The sequence below is a fragment of the Vicugna pacos genome, chromosome 1 (genome assembly GCF_048564905.1).
Source record: "Vicugna pacos chromosome 1, VicPac4, whole genome shotgun sequence".
NCBI lineage: Eukaryota > Metazoa > Chordata > Mammalia > Artiodactyla > Camelidae > Vicugna > Vicugna pacos.
Window position 1 is genome coordinate 28,184,189 of NC_132987.1, and position 27,443 is coordinate 28,211,631.

The following is a 27,443-nucleotide window of genomic DNA, read 5'->3' on the forward strand; positions in this document are numbered from 1 at the left end:
TCTACTTCTTCATGTCATTTTCACCCTCTTGGTCATTTTCCTGCCTTTCTTCAATGACCTTTATTACATTTTCATTTGACATGATTCTGCCTTAAGCATCTTATATCTTTCATTTCTGAGATAATTGTCTTTTTCTTCCATATCTTTCCTTAGTTCAAGCAACTCTTTTATTTCTCCCCCTTTTTTCCCGTATATCTTTTTCTATTTCTGATTCAAGGTAGCTTTCTTATCTTCAAATGTTTGAGTATATTTACTCCTCTTTCTATGTATTTATATCTGTTTATATAGAATTTTTTTCTGGGTGTCTATAGTCTTCTGATCACAGTAATCATGTTTTTGAGGCTATTGAACTTCTTTCTTTTAATACTTTCTACCACATTAAGCATATGTTACGCTTACCCAAGAATTTCAATAAATACAAAGCTTCTCTATAGTTTTATATCTATAGATTTAGTAACTTGAATAATGAAATATTGTTAGAGTCCTGTAAATTATAGCTTAAGGAAACAAAATATTGATCACCTTGCTCGAAACTTTTGAGACTAAAATATTCCTTAGCTTTTAACTATATGATTCCATATATCTATGCTTTAAACAAGGTGAAGGAGCATCTCTCTAGCAGAGCATTTCTCAAACATTAGTGTGTCTATGAATTAATTCGTGTTCTTGTTAAAATGCATAATCTGATACAGGAGGACCAGGATGGCCTGTAATCTGGAATCTATAATCTCCCAGGTGATGTCCATCTTGGTCTAAAATCCACATTTTGAATAGCAACATATTGATGCTGTATGATTCAGGCTTTTCTCATGCAACTGAAATGGTCACTTGTATTATTTATTTGGTTTTATGATGTATCTGTTACCTCTGTTCCTCTGAATGTTTTTGGCAAAGGAAGACCCCCTTGAAGGGGCAACATCTGAACTGAGATGTTAGAAGTCCACCAAATTCTCCTGTATCTCTTGATGCTTTCTTCTTTATTTAAATTTATGGAACCCTGCCTAAGCCTTTATGTGTAGAGCCATTCTTTGGCATTTCCTGGAGCTCCACTGGTCTTGGAAGGTGCCAAGACCTCTATTTCAGTCTACTTCAATTACTTCCTCATCACATTATTCTTTGGTCTCTTCACTTTGTCTTCTTGGAAGCCTTGGACCCTGTAGTACTTATTGCCTTTCCAGCTATTAGACTAGCTGATTAAAAGAGTCTGAGTACTGCTTTCAATGTCTGTGTTGGTCAGGAAGCTTTACTGCCTGAAAGTCTTCTGCATCATGAGTGAAAAGTGCAACTTCCTTGGAGCCAGGTACCCTGAGCTAAAGGTTTACATGTAATTAAATTTTACATGTAGTTCTAGAGATATTCTGACAGTGTAAAAGAAGATGACCTTCATCATGTTTGTGTCCATATGGACCATACTACACTTCTCATATGTTGAATAAATGTTTTTATAAATCTCCTAAGTATCTTTAAAATAGTACAATTATATCATACTATAAATTTTTATGTTAAGTGTAAACATTTAAATAAAATTGTTTTTATAGACTTGTTTGGGTACATCTTCATTTATCAAAATATTGGTAGCCTCAATAAAAAAGAAAAAGCTGTGCCTCTTTCAAGCTGAGTGACTCTGAGCAAAATGCAGTTGCTGTATATTTATCTTTTATAATATAAATCAACCAATATAACAGTGTAGTATTTCAACTCTTTTTGTACTTTGATCTTTGCCTTTCCTTTTTCATTGAGATAATCAAGATTGAATAATGAAAATTATGTTTTGAGTGGGGATTACTCAGCCATAAGTTAAATTCTTTGTAATCATGAGACAGCATGCACAGCGTTAATTTGAGACATTACAATAATACTGAAGAAAATATAAGCTCATGAAATATACTTAAATGCTTCTAAATTACTAAATCTCCCTTAAAAGTGAATTCAGTTATTTGATGATGTAAGTGTCAATGAATCAGTAACATTTGGATTTGATTTTTTTTTAATTGCATGTGATTACTGAATAATGGAATTCTGCCTAAAATACATTTTAAATTTTAGTAATCATTTCTGGAATTACGCCTAAGAATTATGCACATTCCTTTAATGGTCATAGATAGTAAAGAAAGTTTATTTCCTTATGGTCTCAGAATTATAAACTGAAGGTCACTTTGAGCATAAAGTTAAGGAGATTAACTTGGAAAAAAAAAATCCCTGTACATCAAGCAACAAGTCAGCCAATAAACAGTCAAGCAAATTTTATTTTAAAAAGTACTATGCCTGTTTTTTTCATTTAGCAGGTTATTTTTCATGTCATTTGTTTTCCTTAAAATCCTGTGTATGTGCGTGTTTCTTTGTAGTTAGTATATATTAATTATATAAAAGCATTTATGTTGGAAAGAAGAAAAATGATCACATGGATTTCTTCTCATCAAACGTAACCATTACTAATATTAACATTTTTCTGTGCTTTTTTTATGCATATTTTTATCACTGAGATTCTGTAAAGATATTTTCATCCTAACTATTTTCACTTAACATTTAATCTAAATATTTTTCTGCATTACTAAACATTCTTTGAAGTATTTTTTTAGTGGCTATGTAGTATTATATCACATAGCTGTACCATATTTTGCTTTTGCATTCCCCTATTATTGAACTGTTAGGAGAACTGGAAACAGTTCAATAATAATTCTCCTATCTCATAAATATGGCTATGATGAACATTACACACAAAATAGTTTTCTTTGTATATAAAAGCCTAATGTATTACTGGATCAAAAAATAAAAACATTTGTCAACATCTTGATGCAATCATTTCTCCAAAAATATTGTACTAACTTACACTCATATTAGCAATGGGAATTCTTAACTCTTCCCTAATAACAGGCAAAATGTTTTATCTCATTTAAATTTTTATCTACTTGCTTATAAATCTACTGGGATCTTACAGCCTTCATTTTTATTTGTAGGAGCTGTTATGAGGAATGAACTCTTTTTATTTACTCTCCTATATTACAAGATGTTCACAAAGATAGAATAGGACTTTGCACTTTCTTGACTGAGCTATGAGGGAGAAAAGATGTACGAACAGAGGATGTCTTTCTATTTATTTGGATATTCTTTAATTTTTTTCAACAATGTTTCATAGTTTTCAAAGAATATGTTTTGTACTTCTTTTGGTAATTTATTCCTATTTCATTCTTTTTTATGTTGTTGTACATAGAACTGTTGTTATCTTAATTTTATTTTTGAATTGTTCATGCTAGTGTACAGAAATAGAACTGATTTTTATATTTCCATCTTGCACCCTTATAACTTAGTTCAACATGTTTCTCCATCTCCTGTATTTCCTGCAAATTGGCAGCTAGATTGAAAGTCCTGATCAAACTTGGGTTCTGTCTCTTTGGCCATTCTGTAGGTGAGGTTGTGTTCTTACATCAGAACACACATGCTGTCTAGTTTTTGCTCTTTTTTGTGGTGAGTAACCACTGATGCTTAGTGCCGAGGCCTGTGAACCCCAACTGGGTTTGAGTAAAGGTGATATTCTAATTGTATTACTTCTTTTTCATTTATTAGATAAAATTTTAATGAAGAGACTTTTCCTCTTGCCTAGTCCTAGGTTGACCAGTAGTACAGTTTATATGGGAAAGTCAAGATAAATTCTTGTTTCTTTCCCTTTATGTAGAGTTTTCAAGATGACAAACTGCTTCACTGTCATTCTCAGAAGGTATCTAGTTTATTGTTCTCTTTTTAAATACTATTATGAATGTACAGATTTGAATACTTTTGACGGAATTCACTCAACTGTATTTCTTCTCCATATTAAACTGGTCCATATTTGGTTAGTGGGAACCCCTTCAAGTTGGCCTCAGTGTTCTTTCAACATGACCCTTGTAATATTTGATAGCTTCCTTATTATCTGGTAGGATACGGTGTTCTTGGCTCAACTAGTACATTTCTTACACTGGAATCAGTAATTTTTCAAGATGTTCTGGCTTCTTTCACTTTGAATTGTTATTTCAAGATCACAGTCTGGATACTTAAAATGCTTATTGCTCATGGGTTAGTTATTGTAGCTCATTCCATGCTGTTTTAGTTGACAAAGCTAGAAAATGTTTTGTGTGTATGCACACACAGAATTATTTATATATAAGGATGAAATACATTGTGGTCTTACAATGGCAGTTCTACTTAGTATGATTTTATAGGTGTTTTTCCTCCCAAGAGTAGGCTAGTTTATTTCCCATGATGAGCATCTCATCATCTGAGCCTCCTCTGACCTGCTATTTTTATTCATGCTCCTCAAAGTCTCATCCTGTTTTTCTCAGGCTCCCAACTAGCTTAACGTGAAATAATGAAACATGAGAAAGATGTTTTCAGGAAGTTTCCCATCCATACAAAAGCAAAATTGTTTTCACTTAAATTAGAATTAAAAACATTACAAATTAATATTGCTTGGAATCCAGATACTTTGTGATAAACTTATTTTACTATTGAATATTTGTTTTATTCAACGGATTCTAAATTTATTTCCTATATAGTGCCTCTGATTTAGGAGTGTCTCAAAAATAGCAATATAGTCTTTGAAAACATGATTTTATAAATGTACAATAATGTCATATATAAAGGAATAGTTTTTTTGAGCAACACAGATGATTCTCATCTGTAGGGTATATGATTTTTTTCTTTTTTATGTAATGTTCTTCTCACGTATTGTTTTCCTGATTTCGTTTGGTTGTCTACATTCTCTTATAGCTCACTGAACTTAAGACACTTATTTTGCATTCGTTGTCAGGTAATAAGATCTCTACTTCTTTAGGGCAGTTACTAGTGCTTTATTTTAGTTCCTTTGGTGGTTTCATGTTTCCCTGAGTCTATGATCCTTGTAGCCTTGTGTTGGTGTCTGTGCATCTGAAGAAAAAACATTTCTTCCGTTCTTTGCAGGCTAGCTTTGGCAAGGAAAGCCCTTCTCTAGTCAGCCCAGCCAAAGATTCTGGGTGGGCTGGCTGATGGAGTCCACAGTGTTCCAGGGTGTGCAGCAAAATCCCTTGGTCACTTCACTCTCCCTTTCCCCATGGGAGAACTTGGGAGCCAAGGGGATCTCTTTGGGCATTAAATTCTGATGGGTGATGCAGGTAAAGTGAAACTATTCTTACCCTTCCCAATGCATCTTTTTTGTTTGTTTGTTTCTGTGCTCTGCCCCATTACTGTTATCTTTCACCTGGATTTCAGAACTCTTGTGAAGGTATTTTCTTCTGTAAACAGTTATAATATTGGTGTTTCTATATTAGGTCTATAGGGTTTCTCTATAGGAACCTCCTATTCCACCATCTTCCTGATGTTATTCAGCATTTTTTTTTTTGGTTCTTCTTTTGGTGAAAGATACTTTGGCCCAGGCCTGCCTCAAATACTTGAGATATCTAAGCTGAATACCTTTTTTTTGGAGTTATTTATTCAAAAGATGGTTCATGAAATCAAGTTACTTGTCTCCATTTGTGCAAGTCCTAATCTGGTAATTAATATCAGATGAGAAAGAAAGCCATTCTCTTTTGTATTAAAAAATTTCAAACAGTTTTTTAAAATATTTTGGTCCCACTTACAGATTCCTTATTAAAACAAGTGACATTAAATGGACTCCTCTACAGAACAATTATCCTTGCAAAAAAAAAAAAAATCCATGGTTAAGCCTCCACTCCCTCATCTTTTCCCCCAAGGAATGTTAAGATCCTAAAAATTACCATAAACTGGTGATGTGTGTATTTTATGACACAACTTGGGCTACTTTCAATGATTTGTTGAAACTACCAGGCATATTTTTATAGTAAAATATGTATCTGTATTGTTGTGAGATAAACAGAAATCAAAATGTATAGGTCATATCCAACTGCATCGAATTAATTAAATACCACCCCCGCCCTGCCCCCAACCTTTTAAAAACTCTAACAGAATTATGGGATGTTTTAAAGATAAATTATGGTTAGTTAACAAAGTATAGAATCTGCAAATAACAAGTCTGAAACTTTCACTTCCAAAATTCTTTTTAACCCTTCTTAAACATATTTGCCAATTTCAGTGTATTTCACCTGTTATGACTTTCAAAGGACATATCTGTATGTGACTTGGTGCATAAAACTTGAACCAAATGAATGTTCTTGATCTTTCCCTGGTGATATTTAAGACAGATCATTTTCCTTAACTGTTAGCTTATTAAACAACAGGATGTCACTAGACATTTATGTAGAACCTCTATTCTCAACTATTTTAAAACAGGATGAGTAGTCAAGAAATTTGGCCTAGGTGGCACTTATCTTTTTTAGTTCATCATTTTCTTCATCTGCCAAATTAATAGAAATGTAAGCCTCCTATTTTCATTTTCGAAAGGGAAGGTAAATTTTACTCAGAAGATTGTGCGTGTGATCTGTCCTGGACAAAAAAGTATACTGGACTTCTCCTGTCAAGTCCTTTCTTCCTTGTGTACCAGGTGAGAGGAAAAGTTGACTTACTGTTCTTGGCCATTCTGAACAAGCCTATTACTTGCCACGAAGAGTGGGGGGAAGCAGTTTGCATCCTGAGATATTCTAACAAATAGCCTTTAAATGTGCATTTGCATATGTCTAAAATAAAAATATGAAGGTGTTAAAAATGGTTAAACAGAGGAAGCTTACAGATAATAGAGGAAAAAAAAATACCTGAACAGTTCAAAGGAAAATTGATCTCTGAATCAACTGACTACTCTTGACAAGCAGCACTACATTTTTCTATTCTTGGACAGCAAAGTTTCTTCTAATTATCAAAACAATCTCACACAAGAGCCTACTAATTTTGTGTGTGTGTGCTTTTTTCACATGTTTGAATAAATTTTTAACAAGATTTCACTCTTGAAAAACTAGGTTTTTAAATATATTTTGTTACTTGCTGCTGTGTTTTTTTTGGTCTAAATCAAGATTATAACTATTTCCTATAACTGTTATCTTTAAAATCTTGTTACATAGATTGTCTCCTTTTGAGAGTAACAAATTCAGCCCTTAAAACCAGAATAATAAAACTATCAAGTTGTCTTTATACCCAGAAGACTACTAGATCAAACAATAATTAAACATCAGTAACTTTCACTTTTACTTTATAAAAGGAGGGATGCTAAAAATAATTGTGTGTGTGTGTGTGTATATATATATATATATATATATATATAATCATATCATAATTTTAATTACTTCAACACTACTCTCAAAACTACTCTCGTCCTGTTCACCAAACCCAAGACATAAGAAGAGATGACAAGTCAAAAAGAGAAGCTTTTTTCTTACAATGATTATATGCAAAATAAATGTTTTAGTACATTTGTACTTTTGTAGGATGAATAGAAAGTTAAGTCACTGTGCAAAGACAGCTATATTGTAGAAAGACAGCCAGCGTAACTATCAATAAGCTTTGATTATAAAGATTTTCTATGTTCAAAATAGCTTGCCAATTGGTGAGAATTATAACATATATTTTATGGGATACATTAAAAGACCTGGAGACTTGTCAGTGACCTCACTGTTATTAATATGTTCTTATTCTCAGGGTAATCATTTACTGAATTGTTAAAAAATTTGTATGAAACTTCAGTAGGAGACTTCCCCATTCTTATTTTGTTCATTATAATAATTAAATAATGAGAGTCTTCCGATCCTATAATCAAAAAGTGGTTTCTACTTTTCATTCACACTGGCCTAAAGGCCCCTAGTACAAGGTTCAGGGTGTACTGGAAGAAACATCAAAAGAATGATGACTTCAGTAAAGAACTTGACCACACACTCTTAACTACTGATTCTATGTGGAACAGCCTTCAGCATACAGGTCCTAGGAATAACTTCCTATCAGACAGTATTTCTAGCACTCCTAGTATAGGTGCAGATGACTCTGTGATAGTGGACTCCCCTAAAACCCAAGATCAAATGAGTAAGAAGTAATTACCTCAGACTGAATGACTCTTAAGGGAAAATTTAATTGTGTTTAATTATTTTTACTAAATATGAGAATACTTTTCTTCTTGATCTATCCATTTTAACAGGCTATCCTACTACAAACTAGGAAAGTTCTTTAAATGATATCTTATTTGACTTCTTAGGATGCAGTAAGAGTCCTGAAAACAAAACCCTTAACAAATAAAATAATACAGTTGGAAAAACTTAAGAAAGATGATTTTGTTTAAATCAAAGATATATTATTGGTTTCTGTTGACAGAATTGCTCAGAATAATGATTAAATATTGGCCAAAATGCTTTAATGTGTCCTGTGGCTTTTTATTAGAATATAATTATTTGCAGAGTTTCACTAAAATCTTAAGGCATAATAAATCTATTGAGGAACAAAGAATATTCTTTTCACATAGAAATAATACCACAATATACTCCCTGGTGCCTGCTCTATGATTTATAGATTCCAAGACTTACAGATAGGAAAGAATGCCACTTTCTTGCAGGACAGGAACCTTGGAGATCTTAGAGAAAGAGAAATACCTCTGCATTTATAAGTACTGCAGTCAAAACCAAAGATGCATTGGCTGTTTTATGAACCCAAGCCTTGCAATACATAGTTATAAGGGCAATAAAAGTACTACTAGCAGATAAGAGTGATTAATGTACAGACCTCAGACCTTTACAAAGCCTCTGAAGAGAAATTAAATGTCCAGCTCTAGTTCATATCACTCTTGTTGTGTTAACCATATTAACGAGGACATTTTTATTTATTAATTACAATAAGATAAATAAACCAGCCAAATAAAACATCAAATTATTGACAATGAACTAGAAAATAGCTATACAAACATATGTGGTCAAAGCTCCACTTAATGTGGTAATGAAATTTGATCAGAAACAGGGACTAAGAGAGCAAAATGGACTGCTTGCTCTGCTGCCTTTTTGACCAAGCACCTCCCATAACAGAAAAAAAAGCAAGCTGTATCCACAGATTAAGCAGAAACATGAATTAGAGCACTAGTTCCTAAGTAAGTTAAGCCTTGAGCCCTTTCTCTAAATTAACTCCCTGACTTTTGATAACTGAAAATATACAATGACCTTTGACCCTTGCACATATGAAAATCAAGAGAGTAAACTGCTATTTTCCCACTTTGAACAGACTAACTAGAAATGTGGTGATATTTTTAGTTTTTTTGGTTTTTACTTTAAGTACTTTTTGTGTTTGTTCTGGTAGCTAATTATTCTGAAGTCATTTTTGCAAAACATTGCAAGAGGAAAAAAAATTTTTTTTAATGGTTGTGTCCCTCTGGTTTTTCTTTGATAGAGACCATGTGGTAAGTGGCACAGTATCACCCCGCAGATGCAGCAGGTACCAAAAAAGTTCTCTTCATTGCTTCAACTAAAATGTTTTACTCTGGGTTTGTCTTGTTTAGTTTTATAAATGTCTTATACCTTCACAGTGGATCATTTAATCCTTACTTCTGGGATTTTCCACTGCATTTGTTTTAGTAAAATTCCTTGCTGAAAATAGATGCTTGGCTCAAATAAGATCCTTAAGAAATGTTAGATCTATCCCAGTTCTAATGATGATAAATATTCATTTTATGATCTTGCTGGGAAACCATTTTTCTTAGCAGTTTTCAATTTTCCAGGACATGTTTCTAAAATTTTAAGCTTGATTTTTGGTTGTACAGAAAAAGAGTATGTAAGAAGAATGAGATATTGCAGATGATTTCCTCATTCCTTATGTGCACTAAAATCTTCGAGAGTAACATTAGTATGCTCTGGATCCAAAAAGAAAATTAAAACCATCTTTTCATAGGAAAAAAGGATAATCTGGGGAACTAGACTGCCTCTCAGTGGTTCATTTAACATTTACTTCAATTACAAAATAAAAAAACTAAAATTTGTAGTAAGAGGTTTTTCCAGTACTTTGACTTCAGTGATTTCCTAAGAGTAATAGTAATGTAAATTATCTTGTGTTATGTGTGAGCATATTCTCATTGATTGAACACCCAGAAACCATGATATGTTATAAAAAGAGTTTCATAGTCTTCTTTCCCTGAAGCAGAAATGAATGAGGCTACATGCCAAAGAGGCATTGGTATACTGTGAAGATGGTCAAGCGAGGCTGAGAGGAGGGCACTATTACGGAAAATCTCACTTCTCTGAACATTTTTTGTTCTGGGTCTATACACTACTAAGATTTTTTTTAATATATATGTTTTGGTATCCTGACAGTAAATATACAAATCAGCTAAAAGTTTACTTTGAGAGTCCCACCTATTAAGTTGGCTTAATTCAATTTTGAGGGTATGTATGTCTAGAAGCCAGAAACTTCTAGAAAGACAGAGACAAATAAAATTTGTTTTCAGTCATCAAAGAATTCATTATAACAAAGAGAATGTTTACTTTACTTTTGTCCCCTTGACATTAACAAGCATTTCTTGACTCACTGAATAATCAAAATTGTCAACTATTTCTCCTTTTTGTGTGTGAATCTATCATTTGCTGAAAGATGTTATGTAATAAAGTGGAAAAAACAGGTTTCAAAACCTGGGGTTGCTTTATATTGGGTGAGGACTCACAGTGTGATGTTTGACTGAGGTTTTGAAAACATGCCCTAAACTGATTTATGACCTTAGAGGCATAATTTATTCAAGACTGTCAATGGTTAGAAGTTCCAAGATAGACTTAAGTGAACTGTAAGGAAGCAACAGTGTTGAAAAGATAATCTTACTTAAGTCTTTACAATTTCACTATAATAAAAGTTCTAGAATTTGAACAAAAAAGGTGTTGAATAAAAGGGCTAGGAAAAAAGAAATGCAGTAATTATTTACCAGGTACACATTTTGGCACTGAGAATCAGTAGATTAGAAACAGGTAAATATTGGCAGAAGGCAGCCAGAGATCAATTATTGCTGCCTCTGACATCTAACGTGGAACAACGAATACCACATGGTGATGAGGGAAGGAAAAGTCAGAGAGGGAGAATCCTACTTTGACTGAGCAGTTTCTCAAGAGAAAATGAATTTTAAACTGAGTTTACCCTGAATTAACAAGACTAAAATTCCCCCTTATGGGCAATTATGCATGAATAAGAGCTAAATAAAGTTTTACTACAGCAAACAGAGTTACATTTTTGAATATTTGAGCCTTGTGCAATAAATTTACTTCTGCTACAAAATATCTGGATTTTTGGAAGAGGAATCAGCATATAGTTCATCAGAAAGGGCAAAGAGCTAGATGACATCACACAGAAAGTTCAAAATAGAAGGCAACTGAATAGGAAAATAGAATCTTGGGGTTCCAAATGAAGGGAATCAGGATAAGCTAACCCAAAATACACCACTGGGGTATAAGGTTTATTTTGAGCTGAAGGTAACTGAGAAACAGTAGATGTTTCTCTGTGCTCCTCCATCTGCCTATAATCAGGACAGACATGTCCCCTAAGAAAAGTGCCCTCCTTGTACCAGGAAGAAGAGAGCATTCTTACACTGGAGATGTGTCTACACAGAGATGAGTCTGTATAAACAACCTTACTAAAATATATTTATCCTTCATTATTTCTCCTCCAATATAATTTCCAGTCATTTCCTCACAATTTATAAGCCCTAGAAGCTTAATTGTTTGGGAACACAGCACAATTACGAAAAATCTTAAACTGTCATAGAAATGTGATGACATGTATATGATTGAAACTCAGGAGAAATTTATTGGGCTTTACAAGGAAACCATTTTATTACCAATTTAGACTATGGGTCTTCAGAGTTAAGATATTCTTTAGGCTTGGATTGGGTAAGACTTCATAAGTAACTGCCAAATACTTAGTTGATTATTTGAAAGTACAAGCAAAAAAGATGTCATGGTTTGTAAAATTAATGTATGACCAAGAAAAAATTGTGTGCATTACTAACAGAGACTCTGATTTAACTATTTACTGTTGGTATGTTTCCAAATAGTTTGCCTGGATGGGAAACACAAAGACAACCATGGCCATCATCAAGTATCAAAATCTCATTATGAGGCACCCACTGAACAGTACATATTGAACTTCCCATGTTTAATCTATATGGCTCTGATTAAGACTTGAAAAACCCACCCTATAGGTCACATTTTTTTTGGGTGCACTGTGTCTAAATAAATAATTATACTCTCATAATAGTCAACTGTATCTGCATTATAACAGGCATTCACTTTAGTTTATCTAGATATACTGGAACTGGAGGGAACTTGCATCCCAAAGTTAATTGAATGAAGTTGACTTTTTTTGAAGTTCTATCTATAAACGCCAGATTTGTCTGTCTATTAATTCAATGATTTTCTTTTCTACATCATCCTTCTAATCAAAGCCAATTAACAAAAAACATTTTTGCATCAAATTTATAGCTTGAGTACCTGGGTGCATATCGGTTATTTTCACTTATAAAAAATTATTACAAAGAACATTCTACTTTATCAATAATCAGATTGTTGAATTTCTAAATCCAGACTTCGTTTATACTGGAAATTTAGAGCTGACTGAGATGGTGGGCATCATTATGGAGAGTACCAAAGAAAAAGTAATGTAACAAATAAGCATGTCTGTTTCCTTGGAAATGTGATTTTAAAGTATCTGAAATAACCCTTCTGTGATAGGTCAGCAAGGTAGTCTATCAGAATAATATTAAGTTTGCTAGAATACCTCCTTTCAGTTGAGTTCAGTGCCAACATCAGCCTAAAAACTTAAGTTTGAAAGTTGTTTACAGGAATGCATCCCTTGAGAAGCACAAATCCAGCTGAGTTTTTCTCTTACCTTGATGGCCACGGGTGATCAGCATCAACTTGAGTGGGTCCTTCTCAGGGCAGTCAGTGACAGCCCATCTTTCCTCTGGAATACTTTCATGCAAGTGAGATCTCCTAGTCAACAGGTGTGGTTGACTTTTTCTGGTGGGTCGTTCCAGGTCCTTATGACTCAATGTCTCAGGGTTTCTAGGAAAGACAGAAGCCCTTTTAAGTACTGGACATGATTATGAGAGAATTAAGTTAAATCAGGCACAGGTCATAGTCTCAGACCCAAATTCATAGGTTCAACAATTATAAATTTAAGAGAATCTGTGCTTGCATGTAGGGGTCCCTCTAATTTTTAACAAAGCTAGCAGTAAAACTCTAAGCCTTTTTTATATAAGAGGTTGCAGAATCTTTGCCAATGAGTTTTTTTTTTTTCAAGTTTGACTCATTCACTCTACTTGTCCAGAGGAATGAGGCCTATAGGAATCTGCAAACATTTGTATAATTCCTGGACAACAGCAGAAATAAACGACTTCTTCTAATGTGCTCTGATGTGCCCAAAGTAGGAATTATGTGTATTAAGAGGCTTTACTGCTCCCTGGGTTACTCAGACACCACACGCATCATAACTAGACATAATCTTTTACCTTTTTCAGGCCTTAATTCAATGAAATTCAACTGACACCAGGTTCCTGGGCAGTTGATTAGAGAAAATTTCCTGCACTTAGTTTGAAAGGGGCCTCAAAGAATTCTGATACATAACACATATCTTTAATACTTTAAATAATTTCACCTTTTTACTAGGCATAGTAAAAGTCTAGTTCCTTTAAAATCCCTCTCTTATTCGGATGACTTTGGCACAATATTATTAACCGAATACCAGATAGGGTATAGGAATTACTCTGTTGGGTCATTCCCATAGTCCAAATTTCTTTTAGCTCTTTTTATGGTCCATTTGTCCCTTTCATTTTGTGAAGCATATTTTTCAAAATGAACAAAGGCTTCTTCCAGTGGGTCTTCTAAGTTTGGAGCCTGCCGGAAATGAACAGCAGCTTGCGAAACTCCGTCAGCAGGATTACTGCCTTTAGAAATTTTGTCTTTCTGCCCTGTGTGAACTCTGCAATAAATCACAGATACCTGAGGAGGCAGTTGTAAAGCCTCTGACAAAGCAGCTATCAATTTCCCATGGAATACCTAAGCTCAATTGATATAAAAAAAATTGTCTTAAAAAAAAATTTACCCTGGACCTTGGAACAAGATGGCGCGGCAGCGGGGTCGGTGAGGCGCGGGGCTCGGGGTCAGCGAGGTGTGTGGGGCGGGGCTGTGAGGCGCAGGGGGCGGGGTTGGTGAGGCAAGGACGACAGCGGCAGCAATGGTGAAGCCTGTGAGGGTTTTGGGTTTGGGCGGCTTCGGGGGCCCCAACACACGACGAACCAGGCTAAGCTCCACAGCCTTTATCTGGGCCACTGACTGCCCCTATTGGACTGGGGCACCCTAGGAACCCTTAAAAAAGTTTTTTTGACCCTGTTGGGTGACCAATACTACGCATATATTTGTTAATATACAAACTCATTGTGAGTGAATAAACCAAGAATTACAGCTCTCGGAACTGCTATTAACTTACCTGCTTGTGTAGACTTAATTCCAGATCAAAAAAATAAATAAGTAAAACCCCACCAAATCCCTCCAAACTTCCAAATTTCATAAGAAGTCACCGCAGCATAGCACCACTGCCAGTTTTACTTGCTCAGTGCCTCGTATCAGCTGGCGAGAAAGTCACGTGAACTACCCTGGGTAGCATCTCAGTGACATCAGCTTTGCTGGTGATCTGAATAGGAAGGTCTTGTTTTCTTCATATTAAGACAAGAAAAATGTAAATTAGATGGCACTTTGGTTTCCTTCCTGTGTTGACGTTTATCAACCTAACACCTTGTTCTTTTGCCTTTTGGCAAGTGACTATGCAGCAACTTCCCAACCTATTGCCTTCACTTAGGGCCACAGGTTTCTCCAAGTTCTCAACCATCAGGCTTCTTCATTACGTCTGCTTTCCTAGCTACATGGCTTGTGGCTGAGAAGGGACTTGCAGAGATAGATCTGAGCTAAGACGCAGACCTAAGTCACCAGGTGCACAAACTTGTGTCCTCAAACAGGGAACATAATCGATTACCAGTTGGAGAAGTTGTGACCTTCTGTCCCTCTCTACAGGGACATTGCCTAACAAAGGCAACTGTGTCGTGAAGATCATTGCCTCCCCGTTCCCTGGAGTCAGTTTGAGGCTGGGACAATAAAGTGACACAGGAGGAGCAGAAGAAGAACGGACAATAAGGAAGGAGGAGGCTTTTTATGAAATGACCAGTGCCTTGAAATCTCACATTTCTTCTTCCATTTTCCTCAGTTTTTTTTCTTCTGGCTATGTAAATCATTTTTTAGTTTTTTTTTTTCCTTAGAATGATTTTTATTCCATAAATACCAATGATTCATTTACTTGAGATAAAGACTGTCTTAAAAACCCCAGCAAATATGTTAATTTATTCAAATCAAAGGAAGCACCTTCAGGCAACTGCAAAACTGGATTCTCACACACACATTTCAAATGTGACAAAGACACTAACTTTTTAATTGAAAGACCTATAGGCAGTATTCATGGCTGTAGGGGAGGAAAATTAACTTCCTCTCTATCCTTCTAGATTCTTGGCTGAGACCTCATGTGTAATAAAAGATTAACAGAGAAAATCAAATAGAAGTTTAATAACATGTGTACCTCTTCTATACATGAGAGTCAGCCAGGTAAATGAGTAAATCCCGTAAATGGCTCAAGCCTTTGCTTTAAGTACCCTCTCCAAGTGCGGGGTGGAGGAGTAGACAGCCAGTTATGTTAGGTTACCAGAAAAAGTACAGTGAACAGGGTATGGTTGTTATGCAGATTTAAGGTAAGAGTTTCTAGAGATTTAGTCATCTGCCTCTTCCTGGTACAGAGAGGGAGATACCATTACAAGTGGAGATTTTTCTTGTAAATATTTCATACAAAGGGGGAACTTCTACTCGGTTTTCAGAGCATAATCAGCCTAAAATAATCCTTATGCCAAAAAGGCGTATTTTGGGGTGGCATTTTCTGCTCCCCTTCAAGACATTTCATAATTTCCAACCACCTGGTAATCCTGACAGGATTTTAGAGCCCATGCTACCCATACTTATTCCATAGTAAAGTCTTGAATTTGGAGCAGGTGGTTCATCTGATTATCATTCCAAAAGAGCAAGAGCTAGAACAGAGACTTTTCTAATTCAGAATATCTTCCCTGACTATTGTGTGGCCAGAAACCTTCAGTGAGTACACTTAATTTAGGAACTCCCAGACATCCTGTTCTAGTCACCGGAATTGGTAGAGAAATATAACTCAAAACAAAATCTCCTAACTCATAAAACGTCTCCACAACAGTAAAACAGAAGTTTTATTACTGACTAAGCATTAAAAAAGAACATGGCATATATTATAGACAATCTGATAGAGGGATTGTAAAGAAAAAAGAAATCTCACCCAGAATCAACACAGTATATACATATTTTCAAGATAAACAGTAACACTTTCCATGACGTTTTCTGTTATTTTACACCAAAAATATGGATAGACTTGTGATAAGGACTCCCTCCCCCTCCCTAAATGAACAAAATTACCATGTAATACTCTGTTAGGAGACGATATCAAAAAAGTACATGAAAACTCACTAACATTATTAGTTATTAGGCAAATACAAATTAAACAAACAGATACTACTATACACCTATTAAAATGTCTAGAAGTTTTAAAACACGACCATATTGGATTCCATAGTCTCAGTGAGTGTGGAATAATAGAAGCCAGGTGGCAGCACTTCATCAGCATAGAAAAGGACATATCTACTCTGATGATCAGCAATGCCAAACTGGTCACTAGGGGGCTTTGACCCACAGAAATTAGTAATAATGGCCAAGAGACCAAGGAGTTCTGAGGGACAAGATTTGTGGGTAGCTCACAGGGTTTTTCTTGAATACCTATCTAGTTTCAGTAAAATAAAGATGAAGTAAACAGATAAAGACTGATGTCAGCTGCTCTAATAGGACATCATAATCCCTGATATATTGCTAGCTTAATTAACTACCTTTTAGATTCAAAACTATATATTGAAAGAGAGACTGGGTGATCTTTAGGAAGGACCCTGGGGTGCCACAGCTAGTGTTTGTATTGAGTATCGAATCTCCCAGTCCTTGCCCAAAGGGACATATGATTATTTGCTTGAATAACTACACTGAGGAAAGGGAAATATCCAAATGTTCCATGGGATGTTTGATATAGATTCTGAGCTGACACTCATATCTGGGGACCCAAAGCACCATCATGGCATCACCTTCCCCTGCTCACCACCCATTTACAGCAGGGATTAGATAATAATCAGTGTTTTGGCCCAAGTCTATCTTACAATGAGTTCAGTGGATTCACTTATATTCTCATTACTTATTCCTTTGTTTCTTGGATCATCATATAAGTGAACATACTTAACCAGAAGAACTCTCACTTTGATTCTTTGACCTATAGGGTAAAAAGTGATTGTCATAGGAAATTCACATCTTTGAGACAATGGGAAAAGAAGAGTTTAGCTGCCTACCTGGGGAAAAGATCAGGGCCAATGAGGAAAAGGAAGTGCTGAGTGAGGCAGGGAAAATGGGAAGCATACCAAGTTCTAATTTTACCTTTACTTATTCCTACTTCTATGCTTCTACTTTATGTAGATGTGAGTTCCTGACCTTATCTTTAAAGAACTTTTTAGCATTTCTTACAAGGCAGGTCTATTGGCAACAAATTCTCTCAATTTCTGTTTGAAAAGATATTTCTCCTTCACTATTGAATAATTTCAGGGTGCAGAATTCCAGGTTGGTGTTTTTCTTTTCTCTCTCTCTCCATATTTTAAATATCTCACTTCATTCTTTTCTTATTAACATGGTTTCTTCTTCTTTACATCAGAAGAGAAGTCAGAAGTAAATCTTTTTTCCTCTATAAGTGAGTTTTACTTTTTTCTTTCCCCTGACTTCTTTCAGATTTTTTTTTTTAATGCTTGATTTTCTGTAGTTTGAAAATTATATGCCTAAAGTGTAGTTTTTTGGGCATTGTTCTTGACCAGTGCTTTCTGGATTTATTATTTGGTGTCTGACATTAGTTGAGGAAAATTCTCAGTCATTATTGTTTAAAATATTTCCTGATGTTTATTTCATTGTCAATATTAGACAGTCTCAGAACATACAAATCTAAAATTCCACTTTTACGTTCTTAACTAAAAATATCTTGAACGTTCCTTTTAGAATTAAATTACTTACTTTTTATGCTTCTGTGTATGCACAGATCTTTCTAAAAATAAAAACAAGAAAAGGGGAGAAATTAATTTAAAGATTTGTTTAGTAATTGAGTGGCTTTTGCTTATTTGGGACAAAATACATTTTTTTTTTCTGACTGGATGGAATTATTGCAGCACCATTATGTTTCTAAAAGAGAAATTAAATCTTTTCGTATGTCAAGAAGTCAGAAGTAATCATAGTTCTTGGTAAAGCTGTTTGAAAAAATATTCATGAAGATGCAATGATATGTTTAATTTATATATTGTGTTTGTCAGAAGAAACAGTATGGACTTTGGATCTGGTCAGCAGGAACTACTTAATCTCTGTGGTTCAGTCTCTTTACCTTGGAAGAAAACAGGAAATATAGTCTACATGTTCCCACCCCACATATGGATTGTATCTAGTAGATAGTATTGAAAGCCAGCAAAAGAACCTGACTATGGCTAGATTTATGGGAAAAGCAAAAAACAAAAAACACACTACTACGTTTTGGTAAGACTTTGGGAATAGTATTGAAGTAAAAGGAAATCCATGGTATGACACTTTAAAATATATGGGAGCTGGAGCAGTTCTAGGGAAGACAATAGTAGTAATTAGAGTTGTAAGAGGGAAGAATAAATCTGACTCCATATTAGATCTGTTCCTTTAGCTCTAACCCTGTGCTCTGTTGCCTGTGCTTAGTCATGCTGGTTCTGCACCTTTGGTAAAAAAAATGTTGTGAATAGCCTGGAATATACAGAATAGCCCATTCTTAAAGCTCTGATCTCTAAAGGTATGATACTTTCCATTCACATAGAGATAAAAATTTGCAGAACAGAGAATAACATTTGTCTTGTTGGCAGTTTACTGACCTAAAGAGACAGCTTCAAGAACAAAGGATTCTGACACCAAGAACTTTGAAAAAACCAACCACAGCCCCTACCCTTTTAGTATAAAATTGGCCTGAATTCTGACTTGGGTAAGATAATTCTCTAGGACATTAGTCCACCATCTTTTCAGTCTGCTGCCTTTCCAAAAGTTGTTGTTCCTTGCCCTAAAACCTCATTTCCTCATGTACTGGCTTGTCATGCAGTGAGCAGAACGAGTTTGCACTCAGTAGCAGGGTGACTGCCAGGGTTTATTTAGCTGCAGGAATAAACCCTTCCAACTATTCTCATACTTTTTATTTTCCTTAACTTTTTTAAATTGAGTTATAGTTATTTTACAATGTTGTGTCAATTTCCAGTGTAGAGCACAATTTTTCAGTTATACATGAACATACATATATTCCTTGTCACATTTTTTTCACTGTGAGCTACCACAAGATCTTATATTTATTTCCCTGTGCTATACAGTATAATCTTGTTTATCTAGTCTGCATATGCCTGTCAGTATCTACAAATTTTGAATTCCCCATCTGTCCCTTCCCACCACCCACCCTCTTGGCAACCACAAGTTTGTATTCTATGTCTATGAGTCTGTTTCTGTTTTGTATTTATTTATTTATTTATTTTTTAGATTCCACATATGAGTGATTTCATATGGTATTTTTCTTTCTCTTTCTGGCTTACTTCACTTAAGATGACATTCTCCAGGAACATCCATGTTGCTGCAAGTGGCGTTATGTTGTCGGTTTTTGTGGCTGAATAGTATTCCATCGTATAAATATACCACATCTTCTTGATATGCAATCATCTGTTGATGGACATTTAGGCTGTTTCCATGTCTTGGCTATTGTGAATATTGCTGCTATGAACACTGGGGTGCAGCTGTCTTTTTGAAGTAGGGTTGCCTCTGGATATATGCCCAGGAGTGGGATTCCTGGGTCACATGGTAAGTCTATTCCTAGTCTTTTGAGGAATCTCCATACTGTTTTCCACAGTGGCTTTCCTTGCTTCCCTCTCCCACTCTTAATGATTTAGTTGTCTTCTTTTACAATTTTGTGTTTATTATTTTTGTAATTCATGGCACTTATCTCCTTTCCAGTTATGAGTTTCTCATTTTTGTAGCATCCTGCTTCTTTTCTATTTAGAGTAGACCTGTCAATATTTCTTTCAGCATGGGTTTAGTGTTGCTAAACTCTTTTAGTTTTTGCTTGTCTGTGAGGTTCTTTATCTCTCCTTCTATTCTGAAAGAGAGCCTTGCTGGAAAGAGTATCCTAGGATGCATCTTTTTTCATTCAGGACTTTGAATATATCTTGCCACTCCCTTCTGGCCTGTAGTGTTTGTGTACAGAAATCCGCTGAGAGCCTTATGGGGGTTCTCTTGTAACTCACTCTTTGTTTTTTTCTTGCTGCCTTTAGGATCATTTCTTTCTCCTTGACTCTGGCCATCTTGATTATGATATGTCTTGGTGTGAGTCTGTTTGGGTTCTTCCTGTTTGGGACCCTCTGAGCCTCCTGTACTTGGATATCTGATTCCTTCTTTAAGTTTGGGAAGTTTTCAGTCATGATTTCTTCAAATACCTTTTCAATTCCCTTTGTTCTTCCTTCCCCTTCTGGAACCACTATTATGTGTAGATTGGCACACTTTATATTATCCCAGAGGTCCCTTATATTGTTTTCATTGTTTTTTGTTTTTCTCTCTGCTGTTCTGATTGGGTGCTTTCTGTTGTCCTGTCTTCTAGGTCACTTATTCATTCCTCTGCATTATCTAGCCTGCTTTGTACAGCCTTTAGGTCAGCTCTCATCTCAGCAAATGAGTTTACTAATTCTACTTGGTTCTTCTTTATAGCTTCTATTTCATTTTTGACATATTTTATATCTCTAAACACTCTCTCTTTTAGTTCCTTCAGTACACTGATCACTCCTTTTTTGAAATGTTGATCTAGTAGGCCATCAATGTCTATTTCCTTGATCGTGCTTTCAGGGGATTTCTCTTGATCTTTTAATTGGGAGTGGTTCCTCTGCTTCTTCATATTGCTCATATCTCTCTGGCACTGTGGCTCAAGGAGTATCAGTTATCTAGTTCTCCTGGAGACAGTGTGCTCTTAATGATTTTTATCAAGAGGTCTTTGTGTCTTTGCCCTGTTTTGCAATCTCAGCTTGCTGTTTCCAGAGGCCCTCTGTTGGCGCCCTCTTCTGTGCTGCTCCCAGTGTCTGTTGGCTATCAGATCGTGCCCCCTCCTAACACTGGGTCAGGTGCTGAGCTCTTTCCCAGTGGGCGGACGGGTCACTCCCCCTCCCGATACCACAGTCAGATGCTGTGCTCCCACAAGGTAGGCGGGCAGGTCATGCCCCCTCCCAGCACCATGGTCAGGTGCTGCACTCCTGCCAGGAAGGCGGGTGGCCACTGCCCTCTCCCAGCACTGGTCGCTTCTTTGCTCTGTGCAGCTGCGTGCTCTGTCAGCCTCAGGGAGGTTGGCGGAACAACCCCACCCCTGCTCTGTGCCAAAACTCAGCTCCTTGTTTGTCTTGGCAGCGCAAGTTCTCTGAGGTGCCAGGGCAGAAAGATCTTATCTGGCCTTTGAGGCTGCTAAGCCCTTAGGTACAGATTCAGGTTTTGACACTGCCCCCACCTGGGTGCTAAGCGCTGGAGGATATGGTGACTGTGGCTAAGCCCCGCCTCTCTTCTCCCGAAAACCTTTGGGAAAACCTTCCCCCCAGGGTACATCAGCCGTGTTGTTTTATGGAGGACCCGGGTTGTTTCGCCCTGTGTACCCATTCATCCATGGCACGCTGCACCCTGCAGTCCTCCAGGGTTGCCTCTGTGCAGCTGCCCCAGTCCTCCGCCCGGCTGGGGCAGCCTGTCCCATCCCCTACCTGCTGCTTTGCCTCTAGGGCTGGGAGTTGCAGAGACCCTCTATGCCCGTTTAACTTAGTTCTGTCAGTCAAGGGGTGCTCCGTACAGATCCAAGCCTTGGGGGTTCCCCCTCCAGCCCACTGACCTTTCCACTGGAGAGGGGGAGATTCAGCAAACGAGTGCTATTCCTCCTTTGCCACTCTCTCCCTGCAGGACCAGTCCTGCACTGTTTTGTTTTTTCTTCTTTCCTTTTCTCCTTCTAGATTTGTGGTGTCTGTCTTTTGAAGAGGGCAATATTCTGTCAGAGTTCAGCAGGTGCTCTTGTTGCCTGGGTGGGCCCATGGATGTGAATTTTGGTGTATTTGTGGGAAACGGTGAGCTACAAGAACCCTTCTACTTTGCCATCTTGACCCCCGACCCTCATACTTTGCATTGCTATTTCAGATTGAAACCCCAGTAAGTGAGCACCTGATTGGACACTTGGGTTACCTTCTCATCTACTGACTGAAAGAGGTCAACCTCTTTATCAGTAGCCCTGTCAAAGGTTTTATCCAAGCAAAGAGTGGGAGTATCCTATATCAAACCAGGGCAATGTTACCGTAAGAATGTTCCCATGAGAAAATCCTCTTCTGCAAGTGCCATTGTGACACATAGTCCCTTGGAGGCCATCCAGCATATCTTTCACATTCATTATGCTTCATTTACCTTTGATAATCCAGGCATTCTTCAAAGTAAAAGTCAACCTTTTTTGTTTTCTCTGAAAAGCCTTTTCTGATTTCTCTGATCTTCATTAATCTCTTTTCCTTTGAATTCCTATAGGTTCTTTCACAGAATTGAGTAATTAATTATACATTTTTAAAAGCAGACAGCACACTGACCTAAAAACCTGAGTTAGATCCAGCCTTGCCATTTTCTAAGCTGTGCAAATTTGCTCAGTAAGATTTTCTGGGTTTCAGTTTCCTTATCTCTAAAGTGGAGGGATTATATAATTTCTAATACTCTATAAAATCTTAACAGGGTAATATACAAAACAAATAATGAAAGTACTCTGCAATGACATACTACAAAAATGTTTAAAAGCCTGGACAGAAATAGTGTAGAGGGACTTTGCATCAGTGACAAAAAGTATACAAAAAAAAATCATCTTTATCTAATTTTTTTTAGAAGAAAGATAATGAACATAAAGTAGAAAATACAGCTTTTTAGTAGTTTGGTAAAAATGATTTTTAAACATTTGAATGAAATTGAATGAATAAATAATGAAAGAAAAGGAAATTATTGGAAATAAGACTACCAAGACAATAAAGCAGAATTATAAAATCTGTTATTTTCAAGTAATAGAATAAAAAATACTTAGGCCAAGTATAAAAGAAGCTGCCATTATTGGGATGGCTTTTGGATAAAGTTACTCTTATTCTGAAACTCTGAATGTCTGAGATTCCTCCAAAGATAACAGTCATGCACTATTTTATGCAGTGATGTCTATACTGCTTTATTTGGAATTAATGTTTATAAAATGTATTTCTTTACATCCTTTGCTTTTAAAATTTCTTTCTTTTTCATATGCATTTGTGGTTTTTATTTTTGGTTTATCTCTGGTAGGTTATCTATTTTTGTGTGTGAAAACCTAAGTCTTATAATTGAGTGTTGAGATAACAGACAATATAATGAAGTCAGAAAACAATGAAGCATTTTGGGAAAAGAAAGTTATTACATTTAGCTTCCCAGAAAGGAAGGTTAGAGCCAGATATTAGATGCTTACAAATGTTAAAGGCCATTTTCTAGAACTGTTAAGGGGATTTGGTGATTAGGATTGCTCCCTGTGACTGAAAGGCCTTCTCCTTGTCAGCACTGCTCCCCCATGAGGGGGTTCCCAGGGCCATGAGTGCTGCTTTACAAGATACATTAGTGTCATTAATCTGTGACCACACTAAAGTGTCACTGCTGCCTCTGCATGCTTCCCCTGATCTTCCATCCTGGTTGATGTTAATGGGAAAAAATCTTTGATGTTCTTCCTGCGGTGCCTAGAAGATTTAAAACTACTTTTTAATCAATGAACTGGCCTCTGTAGACTCATCTTCATATTGTTCTTCTTTCTTTTCAGGTTCTACAAAACTTACTTTGAAGGAAATAATAGTTCAGTTGTTCATTAGCAACTGGAGTTTTCTTTCAAGGCTCTGATACCAGAGCTGGTCTTGGACAAAGTGTTCCCTGAAACAGGAGTTTAACTATGGTACCAGTTAGAAACAGCACAACTGCTTCCTCTCCAAATGGCTGTCAGATGTGAGATGTTCTAGAAATACATCAGATTTCACAGGAAGCTCCCCTTGACTAACACACTAGACACTATCACATGATCCTAGCTATTTTCTATGTCAGCAGTGGTCTGACTTGCACTATGGTGGTAACTTCCATTGTTCCTCAAGTTACCAATGTCTCAGGTTCATTCAGGCAATTTGAAGACTCCTCATATAGCCCTCCCATTTAACAATAGCTGCTTATAGATCCCCAAGTATCTCTGAAGAGGTATTCATACTCAGGTAACCCTGCACCCCAGGCAGTACTTTTTGTGGACTGTCATTAACAAGTGTGCTTTGTGTGTGTGTGTGTCCAGAGGAAAGGAGTTCTCACCATCTCAGTAAACTAGCTTCAGTAGTTTGGCACAGGAAGGGACAACAGTGGTCTAAAACACCATGATAACATGGGCATTTTGGCTTGCTCTTTTCCTATCCCACTAACTTTTTATAATTGTATAGCCTAATGTTGTTTCTAGGTTTCTTTGGTTTAAAGTTTAAGGTTTGCTTCAACCCCTAACACAATAAAAGTCTACTCACCTTTTTCCCAGCACTTCCAAGGATTAGATTAAATACCTAACTTCTATCTTTATTCCAGTTTCATTTGACAGAAGAAACTGACCACATGGGCTTTATATACCCCTGAATCAGCAATACCTGCCTGAAAAATGGTGTGTAAGGAATTTCTTTGGCATTTCCCAGTTATGTATTCACTGTGATTTTCTTCCCAATAGCTTCTGAATTGAAGTTGATGACTTATCCTCTTTCAGGAAATCATCTGCCTGAGCACCCTGGGGAGAGATGTGGGGCTTGGAGAGAACTTCTGTCAGAAAACTTTGTCTTTGCTATTTTTCATTTTAACTTGTGGAACCTCTGTCACCTTGAGAGAGCATTGCAGAGGTGGTTGGATTCCATTTACTCTTCTGAGGTGCCTCTTGGATTTCACTTTATTCCTTCCTTTAGAATCAGCCAGCAACTATGGTGAGTGTTTGACTTAGAGACACATCCCCCAGACGCTGAACTTTTTACAGCAGCAGGTATTTGTTCAGAATCTGTTGTTACAGATGCCAGTCTGTACCTGAGACTATTGGTCCTGGGAAGTTAATTTCAGGTTTTCCCCTGCAGTTTCCAGGACTAGAGGAACAGAAAAGAGAAACCTACAGGATCTCTCCTTGCCCAATAGTTAAGGATAAACTTTTCTTCTCTGGAAGGATTGAGAGGCTCTGAATACAATGTCCTGCCTTTCAAACTAATGGGTATTAGAAAATGTTTTTTCATAATTTCTTCCACTTACTTCCTACCACACTGTAGCCTTTCAAGAAGGGAAGTTATTAACTATTAATGTTACCTATTTTGTGTGAAATTCAGTTTGCATTTGGACAATATATGAAATTGGAAAGTTTTCCTTAGCTTCCATGATCATGATATCTCATTATTATATATATTTATATTATTAATATATATACTTTTAAATGTTCCTTATTACACATACATATGTGTATATGGATATATTCATAATTTTAGTTTAAAATACATCTATAAATTTAGCTAAGCATTGAAGTTACAATTTTTCATGTACTTGAAAGACATTATTAAACTTGTTAAAATATTAATAAGTACTATACTAATTTTTGTAGATTTATACCTTGTCTTACCTGTATCTATGCTTGAAATGAAGTTTCTTAATCATGTATTTTGGCAGCCTCTGACTTACATATACTTATAATTCTGACAAGTGCATTGTAATTCTGAAATAAAAAAACAAAATTGAGAAACAAGCTTTAATTTAGTCCGACCTGAATACAATTTATACTTACTTGCCATCTAACCTATAAAGTTAGAATTTCAATGTATGACAAGTTATTTGGCAATACAATGAACTGACTAAGGAGGAAAGATTTCCCAAACAATAGGGAAAAACCCAACTTATGTCTATGGAATCAATATCTGTTTACTGGAGTAACTTACTTTCTGAGAAATACAGAAGGGATTAGAATTATGATAAACCAACTCTTGGAAGATATAGTTATTCACTTCCAGGACTTATTGATAAGAGAATATCACCCTTCTTGGCCAATTATTCTGTTACAAAATTTTACATCAATCGACATTCTCACTTGTCAGTATGATTTAAAATAATTTATGACCTTATGTTTGTTAAAAGTTTTCAGAATGTAGGAGTTTAAGTTAATCATGACCATATAGAAGATGGATTCCATGGAATTTTAATATTCATAGAATCTTTTTCATTTATGCCTAAGCACAGGATAAGAGATAAGCATATTAGTAGGCTGAATAAAAATTTATAAATATATAATATGTACATATAGCCCATCATTTAGAAGATATAATCCGAAGGCTAAGTTATGATATTTTAGAGTAAAATGGAAAGAATTATGGAATTAATGTTGGACAAACTAGGTTTGAATTAGAGCTAAAATAATTATTGTATGCCTTGGGAAACTTCATTGTTTTTTCTGATCTTATATTCTGCATCTGTAAAATGAAGAAAATTGCACCTATTCTTTACTTGAATTATAATTCATTCTGATGGAGCAGCTCTTAAAATAGGCCAGTTGTATTAAGAGAATAAGTGAAGTGATTGTACTTTTCAGGAAGTGTCAAGAATGATAATGAGTAGGAAGGTTTAAGATAATAAATAAAAATTATAAGGGCATTTGTATGTAGGTAGAGGAGACTACATTCTCTTGTGAAATTTTATGTCAATTTGTATTCATAGACTAGTGACTTTTTTTATCATCTTTCATGCAAAAAAGATTTGATTTCAAGTATATTGGTTGGCTTCTTTTTTGTAGAAGGAAATGCTTAATATCTAGAGTCTAATTCCCTTTTGCAACATCAAACTGCCATGCATAGATTTTATTATTTTAATAATGTTCCTTAACCAACTGCACATGACTGTCTTATTTTTATTATATTACTTAGAATTTTTGGACTGTGGTATTACTCAAGAATGGAAGCTCATCACTGATCCTTACAGGGGCTACAATGACATCTTAATAATATTGAGTATTTTAGTAAATGAACATATCTCTCCATTTATTTAGGTATTACTGGATTATTTTCATCAGTGTTTAATACTTTTCTGTAGAGTTTCAGTATATATGTCTGAATACATTTTGTTAAATTTGTACTTGTTACAGATTTTGCTGTTATAATTTTTTTTCAAATTTCAATTGTTTATTGCTAATAAGTGAAAGATTGATTTCGTAGTCTCTGATTGTGCTAGACTCACTTAATATGCTGGGAGATTTTTCTTTTATACATACTTTGCAATTTTCTATGTAGACAATAAGGCTGTCCATGAATAGAGACAGTTTCA

At 35.8% G+C, this 27,443-nt stretch overlaps 1 protein-coding gene across 13 annotated transcripts in view; it reads right to left on the minus strand.

The window, feature by feature from the left end:
* Nucleotides 1-18,083, minus strand: part of IGSF10 (immunoglobulin superfamily member 10) — a 206,289-nt gene extending 188,206 nt beyond the window's left edge. For 12 of the 13 annotated variants that reach the window (XR_012071792.1, XR_012071805.1, XR_012071803.1 and 9 more), the window contains exons 1-2: nucleotides 13,963-14,026; nucleotides 12,748-12,923 (exon numbers count right to left, since the gene is read on the minus strand). The gene's annotated coding sequence lies outside the window, so the exon portion shown is untranslated. Of the gene's footprint in view, nucleotides 1-12,747; nucleotides 12,924-13,962; nucleotides 14,027-18,068 lie in introns of those variants that run through there. The other variant, XR_012071801.1, reaches the window with a different exon arrangement.
* Between the last annotated feature and the right edge of the window lie 9,360 nt (nucleotides 18,084-27,443).